The sequence below is a fragment of the Mytilus galloprovincialis genome, chromosome 10 (assembly GCF_965363235.1).
Source record: "Mytilus galloprovincialis chromosome 10, xbMytGall1.hap1.1, whole genome shotgun sequence".
Classification (NCBI taxonomy): domain Eukaryota; kingdom Metazoa; phylum Mollusca; class Bivalvia; order Mytilida; family Mytilidae; genus Mytilus; species Mytilus galloprovincialis.
This window is the reverse complement of record NC_134847.1, coordinates 41,938,458-41,951,211: the sequence shown is the minus strand read 5'-3', so window position 1 is coordinate 41,951,211 and position 12,754 is coordinate 41,938,458. Positions and strand designations below refer to the sequence as shown.

Here is a 12,754-nt window from a genome sequence, read left to right as displayed (position 1 = left end):
TGACGCGCGTTTCGTCTACAAAAGACGCTCGAATCAACCAATAAAGTCAAATTAAATTAAAAAGGTAAAAAAAAAAATAAGAAACGTTAACATCCAACTTATCGTTCTGGTTTTGTAAAAGCTGAACACATTCATTATATTTATTATAAACGTATACCATAAACATTACTTCCATCCTTCATATTTATGAAAAAGTTGCCGCTGTACATTATGCCCCCATCTATCCATTTGTAGGCGTCGGCATTTTGAAAATAAAAAGAATATTTGGAATAGTTTATATCAGCGATAAATCTTATTTGAGAATCTAATATATAAATATTATCACTAAGGTGACACTTTTTTTTATTTTACTTCGATACTTCCACGAGGGGCTTCAATGATGGTACATAAAAATATTCTGAACACCAGTTTGATGGGAAAACAATCTGTGCAAGCAGAGGACAAAACAAATATCTGAATCCCGATTTCCCCCATACCTTATAGTGTTAAATTTTGAACCAAATAATTTGATCATTAGCGATAAAAAAACTTAATAAATTAAATTTTAAGCGCTTTGTGCGATTTTTTTCACTTCAATAAAACATCTTTTGAAGTTAAATGGTTGCTCCCTTAGACAACGTTTGGACTGATGCTTGTAAAAAGTATATGCATTTATCATATACGTAGCTCCATAAGGGGCTCTAAATCAACCTATGTTTTTAAATAGCAAATAAAAGGAAAAGGTTTTTCCGTATTTGTTATTTAATATTTATGCATTTTTAAGTTATCGTACGATAATCAACTTTGATCAAAGTAAAAATAACACAGGTACGTCAAATCAGAATGGGACGTGTAAATTTAAGAGAGTGCCACGCTGTCAGCTGCATGATGGATTTTTCCATTTTGGCCATACACTAATGTTGCTCTCGAAAAACCAGTTTATTGTAAAATGCTGAATTTCAAGTAAAGCATTCACCTTCAGAACGCTGAAAACTAAATATTTGAAAGTGAAGTATATATAAGAACCGAATTAATTGAAGAGGTGTTTCGCCAAAATGAAGTAAATCTATGTACAGTGGTTGTCGTCTGTTGATGTAGTTCATACGTGTTTCTCGTTTCTCGTTTCTCGTTTTGATATAGATAAGACCGTTGGTTTTCCCGTTTGAATGGTTTCAACTAGTTATTTTTGGGGCCCTTTATAGCTTGCTGTGTGTGTGAGCCAACGCTCCGTGTTGAAGGCCTTAACTTAACCTATAATGGTTTACTTATATAAATTGTTATTTGGATGTCGAGTGTCTTATTGGCACTCATACCACATCTTCCTATATCTATTAAACATATCAAAATCCATCTATAAGGGCTACTTTGCCTGAGCGAGCTGAATCCTAAGTTTCTTTGAAATTTGTATGTAAAGAACCTATTTTGAATTATCGATGGTTGGTTGCCAGTGATAAATATTTCATGAATGATAGCAAGAAATACAACAGGGAGGATTTGTGCTTGTTATTCATATGATGAAGACATTATCTTTCAATAAGTTTAATTGAGCTCTTGAGCTGGCTTTATATATATATATATACAACTCGTCTAAACATCAACCCAACAATGTTAGATCTGTAAATTTGCTTTCGCAAATTTTTGGTTCTTCCCTCGCCGGGATTCGAACCCATGCTACTGTGATATCGTGACACCAAATCGCCTGCACTGCAGCCGTCCCGCTAGACCACACGACCACCTGGGCTCTCAAAAAAGAGCTTTCGCTGGCCGTGTGTTACCTTTCCACGTCAGTTTTAATCTAGCGGCGTACTGCAGTACATGCAGTAGGGTTGTCACTGACTCAGACGTACTTATAAATATAATTATTTTCTGTGACTGTATCTTACATTAAATTGTAGGATCCTTTACTATAGATAATTTAGCTGATCTGTAACAATAACATCTTCATGCCTTATATATCATGTACTGCAGTACGCCGCTAGATTAAAACTGACTTGGAAAGGTAACACACGGCCAGCGAAAGCTCTTTTTTGAGAGCCCAGGTGGTCGTGTGGTCTAGCGGGACGGCTGCAGTGCAGGCGATTTGGTGTCACGATATCACAGTAGCATGGGTTCGAATCCCGGCGAGGGAAGAACCAAAAATTTGCGAAAGCAAATTTACAGATCTAACATTGTTGGGTTGATGTTTAGACGAGTTGTATATACATTATGTACACAGCCATGTATCACCATCATTGATGACGATCCGATGGATACATCTGTTGTAGGGTTGTCACTGACTCAGACGTACTTATATATATATATATATATATAAGTACGTCTGAGTCAGTGACAATAATATATAAGTACGTCTGAGTCAGTGACAACGATCCGATGGATACATCTGTTGTAGGGTTGTCACTGACTCAGACGTACTTATATATATATGATTGATACATCTGTTGTAGGGTTGTCACTGACTCAGACGTACTTATATATCTGTTGTAGGGTTGTCACTGACTCAGACGTACTTATATATATATATAAGTACGTCTGAGTCAGTGACAACCCTACAACAGATGTATCCATCGTTATATATAAGTACGTCTGAGTCAGTGACAACCCTACAACAGATGTATCCATCGGATCGTCATCGATACATCTGTTGTAGGGTTGTCACTGACTCAGACGTACTTATATATATAAGTACGTCTGAGTCAGTGACAACCCTACAACAGATATATAAGTACGTCTGAGTCAGTGACAACCCTACAACAGATGTATAAGTACGTCTGAGTCAGTGACAACCCTACAACAGATGTATCCATCGGATCGCCATCAATGATGGTGATACATGGCTGTGTACATAATGTATATACAACTCGTCTAAACATCAACCCAACAATGTAATATATATATATATATATATGGTAGTCCTTTGTTAATTTATTAGCATAGTCATTTTGATTAGTTTCTTTTGTTTCCTATTCTGACATAGGACTTGGATTTCTTTTAAAGTGTGTTTAACTGTGTGAATGTTATTCATTCTACATTTGCTAGAGGTAGAGGGGGATGGTTGTGATCTCACGACACATGTTTAACCCTGTCGCATTTATGGGCCTGCATCTGTCCCAATTCAGGAGCCTCTGGCTTTTTTGATGCCGGTTTAAATAGGTTTGAATATTTTTTTTAATAGATGCACAATCTTATAATTTCAATACTGTTATTCCATGTGATGTTTAAAATGTTAAATTTAAAAAAAACTTCTTCTTTTAATTTTTATTTTGTATTTAAAAACGATTTGATATATTTCGTGCTATTTATTCCTAACTAAGCATGATTATAATCAGTGCCGTGTTTATATGTTTCCCTCTTTGCGCCCCTTTTCTATATTTTAATCAAAAATTTAAAATATCAAACTTTCAAAAAGTGAAATAATCAAAATTGCACGTTCATTTCAGTATTTTAAAAGTTTGATCAAATTTCTAAACTATCAAATTTAAAAACGGTATTTAGAATTTTAATATTTTAATTATTTGGTTAAAATTTCAAAATTTCAAAACTTTTACACAATTTGGAATTTTAATATTTTAAAACTTTGATCAAAATTCCAAAAATATAAAATTTCATAACTTTTTAAAACTTTGAATTGATAAGTGTTACACGGACCGTGATGTGTTTTTTACTCGTATTGAATTTGAATCGAAGTATTCTCGTATTTGATTATATCGAGTTGTTAGAGAAATATGAAGAAATTGAGGTAATACAAGTTCATGAACTGGATGTCAGATTGAATAACGTCAAGGAAATCACGATATTTGTTGTAAATAAGTCGTATGTATATAAGAAAGGTATTGAATGACCTATATACTATGACGAATATAATGCTTATTTTTCAGCATCTTCGTCGTTGAGTATGGTTGTTATAATGTAAATAATTTTATTGTAATTAATATTCATTACCATAGATATAATTCAAATGGACGAATTACTTACGTTGATATCGTTTTAGTTTGTGCATCAAAAATTGTGAGCAATTAGTAGGGTATCAATTAGATGACTACCTTGTAGAACTTAGCAGCTACTAGAATATCTAGGTAAAATTATTTTCGACGTTGCAAACCAATCAAATATGATGAAACATAAAGAATATTTGAGTTAAGGTAACACGATACCGAATGGCATATCTCCCGATTTCCAAAAAATTTGGTATACGTGTTCTTTGAATCGAGTTACATCGGAATATGTAATAAAAAATGGGGGTCACCATTTTTGTTTTTTTGTAATTTTCATAGAAAAACGTCAATTTTGGCGACAAATTTACTTAGGTATATATGGGAAATGCCTTTTTTTCGGATTACCTTTTTAGATTTTCGGATGGATGGCTATTTTTTTATATACGAAGAAAAACAAAAAACTAACATAATATCCAGGATAACATAGTGAATCCATACACGTATAGAAACTCATATGTCACCATCCTTGTTTTTGAAATAAATGGCTTCAAAATTGATCGATAGGCCTAGAATTTGACCAAAAAAGTGTGACGTTATGGTGTACGGAATATAACGTTATTCCTTCTCAGAGAAATGGAGAAAAAAAATTGTTTAGTAATGCAATATAAAATTCTACTGAATCAGATATAATTTTATTTCGTTCTGCACATGGAATTTCACTCATATGAATTAATATTAATATCGTCTGATTTTCACATCAAACGAGCATATACTTGAAACTTGCGTGAACAGCTTCCATGTGAATCTTATGATAATAGTTCATGCATAAATCACCGGATTTTGTACACGTTAAATTCACATAAATATTTGAAATATAAATATTTAAATAATATCTTTGTTCTAAAATTTGATTAAAACCATAAAAAATACCTTTAGATTTTTGTTAAGTTTACGTGAAAATTAAATGAAACATTTCACGTGAGATTCATCTGAATTACTGATTTTTAACTCCATCATATTAGACAATGGTGGTATCATCACTGCATCCCGTGATGCAGAAATATAGTATTTTAAAAAATTTGATTCATTTAACAGTTTTTTAAGTGCTCGGTTTGATGGTTGTTTAACGTTCTTTGGCAAATAGTTCATGCATGTTCGGGACGATACAATACAATTTTGAAAACAGTTGTTTATAAACATGATAAAAGACACATTTGATGCACAAGTCAAAAAAGGTTAAACATTCTGTTATGTGTGAAAATTATGAGGAAAAATAATGATCCTGTTAAAACACATTCCAAAAAATAAAATAACAAAACTCCAAGAAAAATTCAAAACGAAAAAATCCCTTATAAAATGACGAAATCAAAAGCTGAAAAACATCAAAAGAATGATAAACAGCTGTCATATTCTTGATTTGGTACATGTACATACAATACATGTAGTGTGGTGTAAATACACTCTGCGTGGTGTAAATGTGTTACTTGTTTGCTCAGCAAGTCGGACAAACCTTGCAAACTGTTAACCCGAATAATTCAGTCGTTATATTTCGCTTACTACATTAAGTAAGTAGGAGAGATCGATTACGGGGAGGGACTGAATTATTCGCGTTAGCAAACTGAATGCAAAATTTCACAAATTTCAACATTCTGTCATTTGTCAAAAATTATTGACAACAAATCTTGAGATCATATATACATTCTTTCATAAACAACTGCGAAATTTAAAAGTACCAGCTTGAAATTCAACCTGTATCAGATGTAAGCCGGAGTCTGTACTCTGTGTGCCTTTGTATTTTATCAAAATGCCTAATCCAGCAACCTGTCATGAAACAAAAAAGAAAATCCAAACGATATGCGCACCTATTATATGAGTAGTAACACCAGGTACATAGTTTTAAAGTTAAAGCAAAACGACTGTAGTCCTAAATAATTAGCCGAATTAACCCGATATATACTAAGTGCGGGATTAACGGTCGAATGGAAAAATGTTAAACAATATGAGGATACGTGCTCTATAAGTAGTTTTGAATATGCAGTTCATATAATGGAATGGTAATTTGGAGATCTGAAATGTAGTAGCAATGTAAGAAGGCTAGCATTTCCGTAATTTGTCTTTGGTGGAAAGTTGATTAATTGGAAAGACTTAAACTAATATTAACCAAGAGACTGAAATGTTACTGTGACAATTATACTACACATACTCAAAATTTTCCAACGTTTACTAAAACTACAAATGAGAAGTGTAAAGATACTATTCCAATTAGCATTAGTCACGATTTTCTTGATGTCTTTGGTGTTGATGTCGTTTAAATAATGCCCAGCTGTTGCTATCTTATAAATTGCATATCACATATCTCCATTTATCATTCTATCAGCCAAATTTTTTACAAATAACATGTACATGTACACAATTCTTTTTTTTATTTGTACTTGTACTTTTACAAATAAAGTCTCATGTTACTCACTTCCATAATGAGCAAGCGGTAACGTAGATATTTAGTTTTGCGTAACTGTTCAATTTTAATCTTCCTCGTGGTCTGCGTTTAAACTTTGTCGAATTTTTTGAAAAAATTAGAGGCAAAGATTTGAATTTTAACAACTAAAGTTCCAAGTGACGGATGTAAATTGTAGGATTGATTGCTTTGATTATTAGTTGCTTAACGTCCAGTGGAAAATATTTCATGCATGTTCAGGACGAGAACAAGTTAACAATAATTTCCGGGCCTTTTTCGACGCCTAGTATGCAGCAAATATGGCCCTCAGAGCCCTAAAAGGTAACTTTGTTAATTTTTTTTCAGTCGTTTCGTCTCCCAACTTGTACATGTACATTATTTCCAACTCAAAACTAAAAAAACACCGAATACCCAACAAGCGTAAATTAACACGAATATCAAATCTGAATGATTTCAAGATCTAGCTTTTTTACAGTATCTTGCCGTTTGAATAATAAAAAGTCAGTCGTTTACATGTAAATTTCAAGAAAAAAATTATAACGGAATCGGGGAAAACGAAATCGGTCTGACGACAGCCAGCCCCAACTATCAACTTGCGTTTGTAGACGCAAGTGGATCTTCGGGCCTGGCTTTCTTGAGACTGTAACAGAACCTAAATTTTGTTATTTTATTTCTGCCGAATCAAGTGCCCATGTATTTCTCAGCCTTCGTTAACTTTCTAATGCTTCATTCCGCTGTTGCTGTCCGTCCTGAGTAGACCTGGTTTATACGATTACAAAACTGGCACTGTATTTCAAAATATTTCCAAAACTATATCGAATTTACTCTGTACAGACCAAATAACTACTTTTTTACATTCCATACAAGCAAACTATTTTCTGTATGATTTTCAACGTCTGCTTGTATTGTGCCTTTCCCCCTAATTATATCCGTATTCTCATCCAAATAAATTTCAATTTTGTCCGAGCGGTGTTTTTGATGACCATATTAAAAAATGGTTGTAAAATTCCCCGGGTTTTTTTTCACACATCATTCAAGCTTCTATAAATTAAATTTCTACCTCCAAAACAAAATTTCATGGGGATACGGCGTGAATCATGAATAAGTACTTATTGCAAAAATAAACCAAGGTTTACTTTTATAAATTGTTATTTGGATGGAGAGTTGTCTCATTGGCACTTACATCACATCTTCCTATATCTATACCAAGAATAAAAATAAAGTGATAAAACTGTGTCTGTTATGCATAAGAACATATATAGATAAAGCGTGCAGATGCTTAAATATCAAAGAAACAGAATATTTAAAAAGTAAAGTAATACTTTTTAAAGAAAAAACAAAGAGCAGAATGATTGCCGGAAAACGATAAAACAATCTATGTCAAATAACCGCTACGTATTGCATCAAAACTCTCGGCACACAAAACCCGGTGCATTGGCTTATATGTGTGAACGTTATTCGATAACGTCAGGAACGATAACTCATGGCGTAACGTCATTCGGTATCGTGTTACCTTAACTCATGGCGTAACGTCATTCGGTATCGTGTTACCTTACCTTAATTAAGGTAACACGATACCGAATGACGTTACGCCATGAGTTATCGTTCCTGACGTTATCGAATAACGTTCACACATATAAGTCAATGCAGCGGGTTTTGTGTGACATTTTTAACGGTAACTTTCCCTAGATGCAGAGTGCCGAGAGTTTTGATGCAATACGTAGCGGTTATTTGTCATAGATTGTTTTATCGTTTTCTCGTAATCATTCTGCTCATTGTTAATCTTTAATACTTTACTTTTTTTAATATTCTGTTTCTTTGATATTTAAGCATCTGCACGCTTTATCTATATATATTTTCTTATACATAACAAACACAGTTGTATCACTTTATTTTTATTCTTGGTATAGATACAGGGGCGGATGCAGGAATTTTCGAAAGGGGGGGTGCTAACCCAGGGCACCCAGGGCAAAGGGGGGGGGGGGGGTGAAAAACATATGTCCCGATACAAATGCATTGATCGGCAAAAATAAAGGGGGGGGTGCGCACCCCGGAACCCCCCCCCCCCTGGATCCGCCACTGAGATATAGGAAGATGTGCTGTGAGTGCCAATGAGACAACTATCCATCCAAATAACAATTTATAAAAGTAAACCTTGGTTTATTTTTGCAATAAGTACTTATTCATGATTCACGCCGTATCCCCATGAAATTTTGTTTTGAAAGTAGAAATCTAATTTATAGACAAGCTTAGGATGATGTGTGAAAAAACGGGAAATTTTACAACTATTAATTCGTTTTAAAATGTTCATCAAAAACACCGCTCGGACAAAATTGAAATTTATTTGGATGAAAATACGGATATAATTAGGGGGAAAAGCACAATACAAGCAAACGTTGAAAATCATAGAGAAAATAGTTTGTTTGTATGGAATGTAAAAAAGTGGTTATTTAGCCGAATAACTTTTCCTGTGTTCCATGTGTAAACAGTCTCTGAAATTCATTGGTCTGTACAGAGAAAATTCGATAATACTTTTGGAAATATTTTAAAATACAGTGCCAGCTTTGTAATCGTATAAACCAGGTCTACTAAGGACTGACAGCAACATCGGAATGAAGCATTAGAAAGTTAACGAAGGCTGAGAAATACATGGGCACTTGATTCGGCAGAAATAAAATAACAAAATTCAGGTTCTGTTACAGTCAGAATAAAGCCAGCCCGTGTATCCACTTGCGTCTACAAACGCAAGTTGATAGTTGGGGCTGGCTGTAGTCAGACCGGTTCCGTGTTCCCCGATTCCGTTATAATTTTTTTCTCGAAATTTACATGCAAACGACTGACTTTTTATTATTCAAACGGCAAGAGACTGTAAAAAAGCTAGATCTTGAAATCATTTAGATTTTATATTCGTGTTAATTTACGCTTGCATGGGTATTCGGTGTTTTTTTAGTTTTGAGTTGGAAATAATGTACATGTACAAGTTGGGAGACGAAACGACTGAAAGAAAATTAACAAAGTTACCTTTTAGGGCTCTGAGGGCCATATTGCTCGCATACTAGGCGTCGGAAAAGGCCCGGAAAGTTTCTTTCTTAAAATTAGTTTTTAGAACAAGTATACAAGTATATATATACATGTATAGCGTCAGTTAAAATTTTCCCGACCATCATCGCGGATGCCCTGCCTCTATTGCAAAACCTACCTATTGTATTTATTGTTAACTTGTTCTCGTCCTGAACATGCATGAAATATTTTCCACTGGACGTTAACCAACCAATAATCAAAGCAATCAATCCTACAATTAATCCCGTCACTTGGAACTTTAGTTGTTAAAATTTAAATCATTGCCTCGAATTTTTTCAAAAAATTCGACAAATTTAAACGAAGACAGCGAGAGACAAAAATTGAACAGTTACGCAAAACTAAATGTCTACGTAACCACTTGCTCATTATGGAAGTGGGGTAACATGAGACTTTATTTGTAAAAGTACAAGTACAAATAAAAAAAAATAATTGTGTACATGTACATGTTATTTGTACAAAAGTTGGCTGATAGAATGATAAATGGAGATATGTGATATGCAATTTATAAGATAGCAACAGCTGGGCATTAATTAAACGACATCAACACCTTAAAGACATGACAGGTTGCTGGATTAGGCATTTTGATAAAATACAGAGGCACACAGAGTACAGATTCCGGCTTACATCTGATACAAGATGAATTTCAAGCTGGAACTTTTAAATTTCGCAGTTGTTTTACTTATATAAAGAATGCATATATGATCTCAAGATTTGTTATGTAAATAATTTTTCACAAATGACAGAATGTTGAAATTTGTTTGAATACAGTTTGCTAACCCGAATTATTCAGTCCCTCCCCGTAATCGATCTCTCCTACTTACTTATTGTTGTAAGCGGAATATAACTACTGAATTATTCGGGTTAACAGTTTGCAAGGTTTGTCCGACTTGCTGAGCAAACAAGTAACACATTTACACCACGCAGATTACACTATACTTACTACATGTATTGTATGTACCAAGTCAAGAATATGACAGCTGTTTATCATTCTTTTGATGTTTTTCAGCTTTTGATTTCGTCATTTGATAAGGGATTTTTTCGTTTTGAATTTTTCTTGGAGTTTTGTTATTTTAATTTTTTGAATGTGTATTTTATCAGGATCATTATTTTTCCTCATAAATTTCACAAATAACAGAATGTTTAATCTTTTTTGACTGGTGAATCAAATGTAGTCTTTTATAAACAACTGTTTTCAAAATTGTATTGTATCGTCCCGAACATGCATGAACTATTTGCCACTGAACGTTAAACAACCATCAAACCGAGCAATTAAAAAACTGTAAAATGAATCATTTTTTTTTTAAATACTATATTTCTGCATCACGGGATGCAGTGATGATACCACCATTGTCTAATATGATGGAGTTAAAAATCAGTAATTCGGATGAATCTCACGTGAAATGTTTCAGTTTACGTAAACTTAACAAAAATCTGAAGGTATTTTTTATGGTTTTAATCAAATTTTAGAACTTTGATATTATTTAAATAATTTTATTTCAAATTTTTACGTGAATTTAGCGTGTACAAAATTCCGGTGATTTATGCATGAACTATTATCATAAGATTCACATGGAACCTGTTCACGTAAGTTTCAAGTATATGCTCATTTGATGTGAAAGTCAGACGATATTAATATTAATTCATATGAGTGAAATTCCATGTGCAGGACGAAATAAAATTATATTTGATTCAGTAGAATTTTATATTGCATTACTAGGAACTTTACGGCAGTCGACAGGGGATATGAAAATAAAATATACTCATTTAGATCCTGACACATATTTTTTTCTCCATTTCTCTGAGAAGGAATAACGTTATATTCTGTACATCATAACGTCACACGTTTTTGTCAAATTCAAGGCCTATCGATCAACTTTGAAGCCATTTATTTCAAAAACAAGGATGGTGACATATGAGTTTCTATACGTGTATGGATTCACTATGCAATCCTGGATATTATGTTAGTTTTTTGTTTTTCTCCGTATATAAGAAAATAGCCATCAACTCAAAAATCTAAAAAGGTAAGCCGATAAAAAGGCATTTCCCCTATATACCTAAGTAAAATTGTCGCCAAAATTGACGTTTTCCTATGAAAATTACAAAAAAAACAAAAATGGTGACCCCCATTTTTTATTACATATTCCGATGTAACACGATTCAAAGTACACGTATGCCAAAAATTTTGGAAATCGGGAGATATGTCATTCGGTATCGTGTTACCTTAATTAATTAAGCATAATTATCTATTGTTTTACATATTCTTTTCTTCTTTAAAAACATTTACTAAAGTAACCCAAATGGAGTTGTCTTTATAAAAAACCACTTAAATTAGATAGAGTTGTCTTTATGATAATTTTGATAATAATTATCATAATGGATTGTAGGATTAAACATATTTTATATTTTAGCAGTGTTATTTCATTGTATGAATGTATCAAAGATTATCGGATCATGTTGTTAGTAAATTTGGAATACGTTAAATCTACATTCCGAACTATGTCCATTTTAGCGACAATACTTGTATGTCTTAGCTTCTCAATTGCTTTAAGCAAAAGAATGATATAATTCAATGTCTAAGCAACGCAATGTTTATTTAAGAAGGATGCAGAAAATACAAAATTCTTATTAAAAACTCTTTTATTTTAAATCGAAGACAAACTGACGACGCCATGACAAAAAAAAAAAGATAAAAAGGCAAACAAGAGTCTACAAAATACCAAAAAGAAATTTTTAAGGATTGGACGACACGAACGCAACCAAAACTTCAGGGGGTGATCTCAGGTGCTTCTTCAGGGAAAGAAAATTCTGCTAAACATTTAAAAATCTCACACCCCTAAAATGAAAGCCGAAGACCTTTAAATAGTAGAGCACTTGAGGAAATATCTAACCGAAAGGGACCAAACAAGAAAAGCCAGTTCCATCTTATGTTAACTTTTGTTGAGGAGATTAGAATTGGTAAGATTCATAATTAATTTTAAATATATCAACCGAGAATTTTAAGAATGGTGAGTAATAAATAATTTAGGTTTCGAAGCACTGACTACTTGGCTTATTCAACCCTTTGGGAAGCAGCAATATCGACCCAGAGCTAATAAAAGAAAATCACACTTTCTTGCATTCGTTTTCATTTTATCTCTTCTGTTGTTTAAATGTATACAGAACAATCTGGTAAAAGCAAAGACAATTGAACTCAAGTCAATATGCATATCTATGCGTCACTTAAAAAAAAGATGTGGGAGATACAAAGGACACTTATCATTAGAACTCATTATATATATCAAAGAAAAACTGACAATGCCATGGGAAA

At 33.1% G+C, this 12,754-nt stretch overlaps 1 long non-coding RNA gene across 1 annotated transcript; it reads left to right on the top strand.

The window, feature by feature from the left end:
- Window positions 1-3,631: 3,631 nt before the first annotated feature.
- Window positions 3,632-12,557, top strand: LOC143047588 (uncharacterized). Its single transcript, XR_012969603.1, has 2 exons — window positions 3,632-4,118; window positions 11,682-12,557. It is a non-coding gene; the product is annotated as an uncharacterized LOC143047588 (long non-coding RNA).
- The last annotated feature ends 197 nt before the right edge of the window (window positions 12,558-12,754 follow it).